Genomic DNA, 7,686 nt, shown 5'->3' with positions numbered 1-7,686 from the left:
AAATTATGTTTGTAGCATATGTGGTCCCTATGCCTACAACTGAAATGACATTTTTAAAGGTGACCGAGGGTGAATAGTCTTCCTATTAATTCTGAGGTCTGACTGACTGGGACTCACCAGTGTGGGTAGAGCTTTTAATATCAGACCTAGCGGCTCCGATGTGAAATCTCTAACACCTATTTTAATTTTTAAATCCTAAGCCTACCTGTGTTTACTCATCCTTTTTTAAAAGGAAGCTAGGGTGACAAGTCCTATTAATACTATCTATGATCTGTTTCCAAAGCGAAACGATTTGCGCCCCCCACCCCCAACATTCCGCCCTTTATGCCACCCCGACCCCTAAAACCTCCACTTTTTATCGCGTATACTTTTCCGAGCCTTCCTCCATCCCAGTCTGGGGAGCGCTCCCTTAGCCCGGTCGCTGGGAGAACTCCATCATCTGTGTCAGTGAAATGGAAAAAAAAAAAAAAATAGACCTGCGTCCTGGAAGAGCAAGTGTGAGCCGGGCGCCGCGGTGCACAACGTCCGCAGATGGCTCGCGGCGGCCGGGGCGCGGCGATCCAGGCGCCCCAAGCAGTGGCAGGGCGGGGTGGGGGCCAGGGCTGGTGGCCGGGGCGGGGGAGTGCGGGGCCCCCCTCTCCTCTTCTCTCCCCAGCCCCTCACCCCCACCCCTTTTATATATATGTATATTTTTTCCTCACAAGTTCTCTTGCCTCGCTATCCCCCCTTGAATCCGAAGGCGCCTCGCGATTGGGTGCTGGGGCCGGGTACGTCAGTGGGACTGTGACGTGCAGTCTTCCTGTTTCCTTCAGCTGTGTCTTAAAGTAAATCTTGTTGTGGAGCGGAGCCCTCAGCTGAGAGAGCGCTGGGAAAGCGACCGCCACTGCAGCCGGGGGAAGCCGCGCGGCGCACACAAACCTCTCCGCCGCGCCCGCTGCGCCTCGGGCCACCGCTCCGCGCTCCAGCCCTCGCCGCCTTCTCCACTCTCTCTGCCCTTCTTTCCCCGGGCTCCCGGCTCTGCCCTGCGCGCCTCTCCCCTCCCCTCCCTCCTTTCTCCCCTCGCCTCTCAGCACTCGCCCAGATCACTCGCTCCCGCACAGACTCACCGACCCCTGGGCCAATTATCACCAGTAAGACATCACCGCGTGCGCGCGTGGGTTTCTTCTCTGCCCGCAAGAGAGAGGAAGAGAGGGGGGGAGAGAGAGAGAAAAGAAAGAGAGAGAGAAAGAGAGAGCGGCTGCGCCCTGCTGCTGCCCGCACCGCGTAAGTATCTTCTCCCGGTTGCTGTCCCCTCCCCTTTTCCAGAATCGCTCGCACTGGCTCGTTCTTGAATGGGAAAGAGAGAGAAGAGCCTCCCGTTACTCACACCCGTGTAAACAGTCTTTTTCCAAGGGGGAAAACGGTGTTATTTACATGAATCGTAATCAAATAGCCTCTAAAAACAGTTTTCTAAGCAGGAGGCTCAGTGAAACTCCGCGCTCCGCTCCTCCCAGTAACGAAGAGTAAGTGACCTGCTTGGCTTTTATTTCTTTCTCGCGCCTGCCGGTGAATGGGGTGATGGTGGCGATGGGGGGGGGAGGCTGGCGTTGCTGGACTTGTCGCTGATCTTGTCACCTTTTGTGTACTGTGTCTGGGATGCTCTGAGGCTCTGGCTTTCTTTTATTTTGTATTATTTTTATTTATTTATTTATCTTGCACTCTTTTCAGGGGAGGGGGCCGCGAGGGGGATGAGTCCCTTTTGGTTGTTGCTGTTCTAGATTTTTTTTTTTCTTGCTATCTTCCCAGCTTCTTCTTTCTCTTCTCCCGGAGTTGAAACTCCAGGGCCAGTCCCCGAGTCCTTCTCCCTTTGTCTTGTTTATTCTAGCTGCCTTTCTTCCCGGCTTTCCCTATTTGCTTGGTGTTTGCATACCTTTCACTTCTCCTTTTTAACCCTGGGCAGAGGGCCGGCCGTGGGGAAGAGGGCGGGGAGGAGGGGGCGCCTGGTGACTTTCCTCTGTGTGTTCAGAGCTGGGAGCTTGCACCCGGCTCTGCAACCGTGGAGAGACGAGTTGGGGGACGGTCCGGAGGAGCGAGCGCGGTGCCCCTCCACCCAGTCTGCTCGCCCGGGCGCTGGGAAGCACTAAGTAGGGGTAGCTTTCCCCGCAAGCCTCGGGGGTCGCCAGTGGGGCGACCTGGACGCTGCGCCGCGGAGGGCCAGCCCCGGGTCGGGGTGTGCTTGGCCGCCCATAGGCGAGAAGAAGCTCCCAGCCATTGCTGGCACGCTTGGGTGGTGGGCAGCTGCGCCCTGGCCTCGCTGAGTGGGGCTACTCTGTTGCCCCAGTTCCTAGGACTGGGGAGGGAGGAGAAGAGCCCAGCAGAGTGGAGAGGTGAGAGTGATTGTTGCTGAGAAGAACGGCGAGGAGGGCGGGAGGAAGGGGGAGAGCTGCTATCTTGCCTGAACAGACAAGGAGAAGAGACGGGGGAGGGGGGCGGTAGACCTCACCCAAAGTCCAGCTGAGCAAGTTGTCGTTGCCTTTTCGGTGCCAGCCGGTTAGTCCTGCTAAACTGAGCGCCTTTGCAGAGAGCGAGGGGGGCCCGGGGAGAGCAGGGAGCCACACTCAGGCTCTCCCGCCCCTGCCCAGCTTCTTGGGAAGTTGAGTCCTCCGGGCAGCTCAGAGCCGAAGCCGAAGGAGGGGCTGAGAGACAGTCTTAAGTAGCCCGAGGTTGCTGGTTGGAGTGCTAAAAGGCTGTTCTTGGCAACCCAGAGCCCTTCTCCGCCTCGGGGAAGTCTGGAACCGCACCTGCTTGCTTATATTTTTCCTAGAAGATCTGAGTTGTCTCCTTAAGCTAGTGAACGCAGAGCGAGCCCAGGGTGGCCTCCTCTCTCAGAGTCGTCCTGTCCTCTTGTTCTCTCCTTCTGAGCTCTCTCTGCTTTTTACTACCCCCATCCCCGTGCCCCTCTGTTAAAAAAAAAAAAATCATTTCCTCTCCTAAACCAGTCTGGCAAAAGTCTGTTACCAGAATGCACATGGGCAGGGCTGGACAGGTGTGTTGTGTCAAGAAAGACAGGTGCAAGTTTCCTGGGGTCTGTGTTCCTTACAGCTCCAGACCACAGGCTTCAGGGACGAAGAGGTTTGTGAATTTATGGTGGTTCTCCTTAACGGGATTGTCAGGCTAATGGGAATCCGGCTGTTGGCTGTTGTGTCTGAGCCCCTGCTGTGAGAGGGTGGTTTTTTTTTTGGGGGTTGGTAGATTGTATTTGTGTATTTGTCTTAAGGATGTTGGCAGGTGACTGCTGAGGTCATATCTCAGGCTTCTGTCTGCCAGCCTGCCAAAAGCAACCCACCCCGCCCCCACCCCCACTTCAGGGCAGCAGGTGGAAGGAGTTGACTTTCTCTTTGCTTCCCTCCAGTTTATGCCTCTCTGGCAAGTCAGTGCTTGGGGGGGGGGTGCCGTGGGGGGAGATCTCCTCTGTGTGTGTGTGTGTGTGTGTGTGTGTGTGTGTGTGTGTGTGTTGGTGTTGGACAGCAATAGCAACGGGTAGTTTGCCCAAAATTCCAAAGCCAGTTCACAACTGTGACTGCTGTTAGAGCTCCTCTTTGTATTGTGCTTTCTCTCCCTGCCCCAAAAGAATAGGTATGTGCCTGAACTCTTTCAAGCCCTGTGTTAAATACTCTCATAAAGTGAACCCTGCCTGCCATTGTATCAGACATGTGCCAGGTGTCCTAGATAGGACTTTGATGGAGAGGGAGAATCTAAGTCTGTGAGAGGGAGCTGGGCTTTTGCTATTTGATGGAAGAGCTGGGCAGCCAGTTGTTCTATGAAGAGTTTCTTGCAAGAACTTCTGAGTGTTCTCAGAATGAAACGGGCTGCTTGCAGTGAGAAAGAAGAAAGTCTGCTTTTGTGCAGGAGAGATATTGGGAGTTCTATGTAAGTCTGTCTAGGTTCTTAAAACTTAACCTTGTGAGGCCATGTCTTTAAACACTTCTCTGAGTTGTATGGGGATAGGTCAGATGATAAGCATTCTTGTTGGTTAGTTTTGTTACTTGGGGTTTTTTTTTTTTTTGTCTTTGTTTGCATGAAAATGGAAGATACATGTCTCTTAGTATTTTAACTCAAACACTAGTCATCACTACCACCCCTTTCTAGCACTTCCTTTGTATGCTTTTTGGAGATTTTAATAATTAAAATGTTACCCATGACCATGTTCATACACCTTATTTTTGATAGGCATCAGCTATGCTTGGCACTTGCTGGTATCTTATGTGCCTGTTCTGCAGAATCCTACTTATTTGCCTCATCACTCTGTGGGGAGAAAAGTCTTGCATATGCAACATGTATCTTTGTTCTCCTTGTGTTCACGGCTCGGCTCGCTTGGTCCCTTTGCGAGCAGGTTTGTGCAGCCTCCAAACCTGAGCTGAGTCACTTTGTAAGTTACCAGCCCCCCCCCCTTTTTAACTCAACTGGTAGCCTCCCTCTCTCTCCACAGGCTGTGCATGTCATTTCAAGTATGCTTTCAGCTACGTGTTGTCAGTGCTCTCAATGTAAGTTTTACTAAGAATTTTTAAGAAATTACCAGACGCTGTTGGTGTTATAGCCTGAAAACAGTATGCGTGGTGATGTGTCCTTATAGGTTTAGGTCCCCAATGCAGTATTTATATAAATTGGAAGGGCCAACATTACGAGAAATTCCTTCAATATTATTGCCTCGGTCATCCCAAAAGGTAATTCTGACCATTTTGGTTTTTCTGCAAAAAGGAAAAAAAAAAGTGTGGGGGTATATTTTAAGATTATTTCTCACACTCTTTTATTTGTCCAATTTGATGAATTGCAACTTTTAAATAAGTGGAAATCGATATGTTGGGCAGATCTCAAAACAATGTTCTGTGTTCATTTTTCAAGTTAAAAATGAATGGAATTTCAGATAAGATGAAGGCTACCAAGTGAAATGGTTATGTTTTAAAAACCTCTTGAGGTAAAGGAAAATTTAATTTTTCTTTTTTGGTCAACAAGATCACAACTTGTTAAAGTATTAACTTGTGCCAAGTAGGTTCTTCAAAAATGTCAAAGGTTTTCTTCACCTCATAGCATGCAGAAATATCTCTTAGTCAAAAGTTGCTACTTAGCAGAAATGCAGGGAGGGGACAGCTAGTGACTCTGTGTGTGTGTGTGTGTGTGTGTGTGTGTGTGTCTATGTCTGTATGTGAATATATGTATGTGAATGTGTGTCTATGTCTGTATGTGAATGTGTGTGTGCATGTGTATATATGTCTGTGTGTGTATAATTGTGTGCATGTAATGTGTGTGAATGTGTGTGTGTCTGTGTGTGTATGTGAATACGTCTCTGTGAATGTGTGTATATGTCTGTGTATATGAATGTGTGTATGTGACTGTGTGTGTGACTCTGTGTGTGACTCTGTGTGTGTGTCTGTCTGTCTGTCTGTGAATCAAAGCCTCTGATTTTCCCCTGTTGAATTCAGGCTGATTTTCAGAATGTTGATGCTGTCCTACTTGAAACTATATGACTCGCTTAAATCACTAGAAACCACTTTAAGATGACTTCGTAAAAGAAAAAAAAATCCAAGTCATTTCTTCAAATAATTTTATCAACCTGGACAGATAGCTGAATAAACTCTAGCAGGAAGCTATGCCAGCCTTACACTCCCCATGCCTCATAAAAGATTTCTCTGAACTATCTGGATAATTACCATAATGAAACACTTCTTTGTCTAGAATCTGGGCTCCAGATAGACACAGTAAAAGTTACACACCCCCTCCCCAAAATAAGTTCTTCATTAAAGTCCAGCCCTGCACAACGTAACTTCATATTCTTCAGAGTGCTGGGTTTCTTTGAAACTCTTTCCTAAAAACTGTTTTGGGTTTTTTTGATGTTGGTTTTTTGGTTTTTGTTTGTTTGTTTTTGTTTTTTTTACCACATGAAGCCAAAAGTACCCTGCGCATGGGTCCTCTTTGTGACAGACAACGTGGGTTCCAGGGAGGGATCTTTTAGAGCAGTTAGATCTGACTTGCTCATGTCTTGGGTTGATTTCCTCCCCACCAGTGGCATCTGCTGCTTTATTCTGCCTATCGTGCAAGTGTTTCAGAGCGTGCGTGTAGGCCGTGTACCAATCGATGCAACACGTGTTGAATAATTTAACATGCTAACATTATTTCCACCTGATTCAGGAGGGCTTTAGAAGACACGTGAATTCGGCAGTAAGCGTTGGGGCCGGAGTCTATGATGGTTGATTTTCCATGTCCTTAGAATGTTTCTCAGGGAGACTGGCCCAACGGTTTTACACTGGCTGCTCAAACCCGGGATGGATGTTAGAGGGAAAACATTGCAAGAATCCATAGTAACTGGAGTTGACAAACCGCGGCTCGGATCACATGCTAAGGGGCACTGAGTGGTTGGATAGCTCAGTGGGTTGGCCCTGTGGGTGACTAAGTCCTTATGTATCCTGGAAACTCTGGGCTGGGAATTATGGGAAATGTTCTTGCCCATTTTCCTTTTACCGTGGCCACTTGACAGTGCATTTTGGTGTGGGAAAAACATTTCTGTGCATTCTATTTAGTGAAGTACGATACAATACTAGGCCAGACAGCTATTGCTATTGAAACTTGCGTATATGGTCCCTAGATTATGGCCATGATGTGCCCAGTCACTCTCCTTTTATTTCTAAGTTTAAATCATAGAGCTATTTGGAGAAATAAATTGATGTATCCTTATCAAAATGATGCCCTGTCTTGCTGGATAAAATCATTTCCCCCACTTACTTTGCCCTTTTTATAGTTGTTGTTTATGTCTCAGCTGGATATTTTACGAGAAGACCTAAAGTAGTGGTATTCTTCTTGCCCCAAATAGAAACAAACCACTGTTTAATTTTTAAATGATAATTGATTAAGATTTTTTTTTAAAGCAGTTTAGTTGGGTGAATTTGGAGGGAGTTACAGCATATTGGTTCTCAATGGATCCAGAGTGTATGTTTAATTAATATTTATTCTCCAATGAAGATGAAGAGTGGGGTCATCCTACCTTAGGAGGAACCAGGCCTCCTCTTGGCTCTGGTCAGAGGCAGGGATGTGGCTGTTGATACCTAGGCAACAGGAGAGGAAGTGCAGTTGAGGAGAGGTGACTGGCAGCTGGGCGAGGAAGGATGCCTGGATGACCTTGTGCTCATCAGCACACTGGCATGTCCTCTGGGATCCTCTGCTCCAGGGGTGCTCTCCAGAGCCCAAGAGGGAGGAACCATCTGTGTAGCAAGGTGAACGGGGGCGGGGGGAGACACAGCAAGGAGTTTCTTCCGGTCTTCATTGGAGATCCGTGTGCTTTACTGGGGATAGTGAGGGAAAAAAAAAAAACAGATTTGCACACACATACAAATGACGTAAAATATGTTGAAATGATGGCAAGAAATCCTGGTTTGGAAATCTGCTACATGCACAAAAGAATCTTCCTTGGAAATTGCCCCCTTGCTCCTGTTCTTACCTTAACCCAGCAGCTGCACCTGCATTACCCATCAGACTCCGTGTGCTGCCAGAAAAATATGTGTCGCTGTATTTTGTCACCCCCCAAACCAGTTGTCTTGTTAGTGAATGAGGAGTCTCGGTTGTTCTGAACTTAATGTTGAACTTAAAGGCATTGAGATCCCTCACTCCAACCCAAGTTTGGGGTATTTTGTCTGGAACTGTTTCACTCTCAGACAT

The 7,686-nt window shown here is 48.3% G+C and overlaps 1 protein-coding gene across 2 annotated transcripts in view; it reads left to right on the top strand.

Moving 5' to 3' along the window:
- Nucleotides 1-1,172: 1,172 nt before the first annotated feature.
- The window catches only part of Prox1 (prospero homeobox 1), a 49,513-nt gene continuing 42,999 nt past the window's right edge, over nt 1,173-7,686 (top strand). The window contains exon 1 of one of the 2 annotated variants that reach the window (XM_032915190.1): nt 1,173-1,263. The gene's annotated coding sequence lies outside the window, so the exon portion shown is untranslated. Of the gene's footprint in view, nt 1,264-4,529; nt 4,704-7,686 lie in introns of those variants that run through there. The other variant, XM_032915191.1, reaches the window with a different exon arrangement.

Source organism: Rattus rattus, chromosome 10 (assembly GCF_011064425.1).
Source record: "Rattus rattus isolate New Zealand chromosome 10, Rrattus_CSIRO_v1, whole genome shotgun sequence".
Lineage (NCBI taxonomy): Eukaryota > Metazoa > Chordata > Mammalia > Rodentia > Muridae > Rattus > Rattus rattus.
The sequence above is the reverse complement of the archived record's forward strand: the minus strand, read 5'-3'. Positions and strand labels throughout refer to the sequence as shown.